Below are 2,827 nucleotides of genomic sequence, written 5' to 3' on the forward strand. Positions count from 1 at the left end.
TGTCTGTGCCTTCTGGAAAGCATCCCTCCAATCGGAATCCACTTTTGCATCCAAGGTAGTATCGAATTCTGCATTGACTAGCTGCCTACAATGACTGATTATGTTCATGCCTATAATACAGGGCAGTGATTTATCAGGGCTAACAATGTCTTTAACCACTAAGAAGCCACAGTGCGGCATCTTAATTCCCATGGCCTCAACCTCTAACTCCAGGTAGCCAAGATAGGGTATGTCAAGCCCATTGGCAGCTGTGAGTTTTAGCCAGCCAGTGGTGGAGAGCATGTCACCATCTTCCCCACACAGATGGTTCCGAAAATACTGCTCAGTTATTGTGCTCACTTGACTACCAGTGTCCAGCAGGCACTGGGTGGCAACACCACCAACCAAAAGCTCAACTACAGGGCATGTACCTACAGCGTTGCATCAACTGGTCACAAGAGGAGGAGCATCCTCTAAGTCAGTTTGCCTTCCCCGAATTGCCCGACTTGTGATGATTGGGGGGGTCTCACTTCCCTGAGAGTCAGGGGGAACAGGCTGAGCGAACGGAGTACTCGGCTTCTGAGTACAATTCTTTGCAACATGTCCAGCTACTTGACACCTAAAACATATTGGTAGCCCTTCCTCAGTGAATCTTGGTTGAGACTTGGGCCTACTAATGTTTACTCTTGTGCTACCGCCTTGTGCAGTTAGATCTTTCACTGCTTGAGTCAACTCACTAATTGCCCTGCCTTGCTCGGCTATGACCTTAAGTACATCCTCTAAGGTAGCATCTTTTACGTTCATGCACCTGAAGTGCTGAACAATTTGCTAAACTACTACTATGTCGTGACTTATTTGCTGTGGTACTAGTTGAGGGTTCCTCTAAGAACCACATCTGTGCTTCATCTCGGACATCAATCATAGTACAATCAGGGTGATTGCGAACAAATTTGCAAAGTTCCCGCTTAAGAGAAGGATCCCAGACCCCTTCTACAAACTGATCCCTCAATGCTACCTTCACATCAGCTACAGCGTCCGAGGAACATTTCAGTATCAAATTGAGTGCTTGCGACAACGCATGTGAAAACTCTCTGATGCTTTCCCTTTCTAACTGCTTGCGACTATAGAAACTGTGTAGGAGCTGAGGTGCACTACGCTTGTCTCCAAAGGCTTCTCTGAGATATACAAACAGTTCACTAACTCCATCATCATCAACACTGCGTAAACGTACCTCTTCAAGGGCTGCTCCTCTTAACAGGGACATGACAAAATCATACTGGTCATTATCAGACTGATGTCTAGCACGCAGGACGCGCTCGACCTCTTCTATAAAATCATCAACTGACCTGCCATCTTTCTCAATGTCACCACAATAGGGTGAAATGTGCCTTTCTCTTGGGACATAAACATAAGACCTCTGGTTCAGTGCAGAAATTGCAGCCATGGCTTCATCATGCCTATTCTGTAATTCCCTTATCTGTTCTGGCAAACTCGTTTCACTATGGTTATCATCTTGTTCCGACATAGTGAGATAAATGTTCTTGAAACAATTTAAGAAAAGCTCTGAAAAGGATAAAGACTCGACGCCCTTTTAATCCGACGTAGCAGTTCCTGCACAGTCTCCCTTTGGGCTGGTTCTTGCTGAACTCTGGCTGGGCCTTGGTTACAGTCCTTGACGATCCACTGATGTCCTTTCACAACACTTGGTGTCTCTCTCTACTTCACTTGAACTCCCAGCCTCTTCACCACCACCGTATTATTTACTATACCTTATATTGCACACCTTCACAAAAAAAAATTAAATCCCCTAACCACTTGGAATACCCCACTCCTGGTACCAAAATTTGTGGCCGTTGCAATGATAAGCAGAAGACCAACAAATTCCACTGGGGTTCTTTATTCCAATTAACAATATATATATATCCTGCTTGTTAATTTTTTATGTGGAAGAAGATAAATAAGGAGCTAAATAAAACAAAATTACAGGACAAATATTTTTAAACACAAAAGTTAAATATCATAAAATTAAAATAAAGTACTGCCTGATGTACAGAATCTGTCTTTTTGGTGTGCAATATATAAAACAATAAACCCAAAATTTTATCCAGTAAACAAAAATACGGCAGTGGCAATTCTAAAAAAAAAGAAACAAATGACTCAAATTATATCATTGACCAAACTAAGGAAAAGTAAATTACTCCTCTAGAATCCAATGGCATGGTTTACTTACTTTCCAAACTTAGCCTTCAGTGCTATTTATGCTCCGATAGGCCGAACACACCAACAGAACTTGTATGGCTTGCACGTGCTACATAAAACAACACATTTCCTGAACTCTTAGAATTCAGAGATCTTTCTTAAAAATATACATCACATATTTAATGAATTTTTAAACTAATATACATCTGAAACACTGACCTGATGCGTTAGCTCACGCTATGCTAACCGTCACACCTCGAAATTTGTGCATCTGCAGAAATTACTGCAGACATACATCACCCTAGTAAACAGTACAAGTGAGGCCTATATCCCTTCCTGATTTCCACTCTCAGGTGCACCGTGCCACACGCACACGCGATGATGTCACCAAGCATCTCTTAAAGAGCCCCTATGTTTATTCTCACAGGGCAGGCATAATCTGTAGCATAAAGAAATATACGCACCTTAAACTACCACCCGGTTACATTCATATTTGCATGTTTAACTGTACAATTCTTAAATCTCAGAACTACTACTGTAATTTCCAGACTATAAAGCGCACCCATATATAAGCCGCACCACTGAATTTTACAAATATTTTTATTTTTAACATAAATAAGCCACACCTGTCTATAAGCCGTAGGTGTTT

At 41.8% G+C, this 2,827-nt stretch overlaps 1 long non-coding RNA gene across 1 annotated transcript; it reads right to left on the reverse strand.

The window, feature by feature from the left end:
- Positions 1–2,006: 2,006 nt before the first annotated feature.
- Positions 2,007–2,566, reverse strand: LOC124391720. Its single transcript, XR_006927025.1, has 3 exons — positions 2,398–2,566; positions 2,210–2,287; positions 2,007–2,113 (listed from the first exon to the last, which is right to left on the reverse strand). It is a non-coding gene; the product is annotated as an uncharacterized LOC124391720 (long non-coding RNA).
- Between the last annotated feature and the right edge of the window lie 261 nt (positions 2,567–2,827).

Source organism: Silurus meridionalis, chromosome 9 (genome assembly GCF_014805685.1).
Source record: "Silurus meridionalis isolate SWU-2019-XX chromosome 9, ASM1480568v1, whole genome shotgun sequence".
Classification (NCBI taxonomy): Eukaryota; Metazoa; Chordata; class Actinopteri; order Siluriformes; family Siluridae; genus Silurus; species Silurus meridionalis.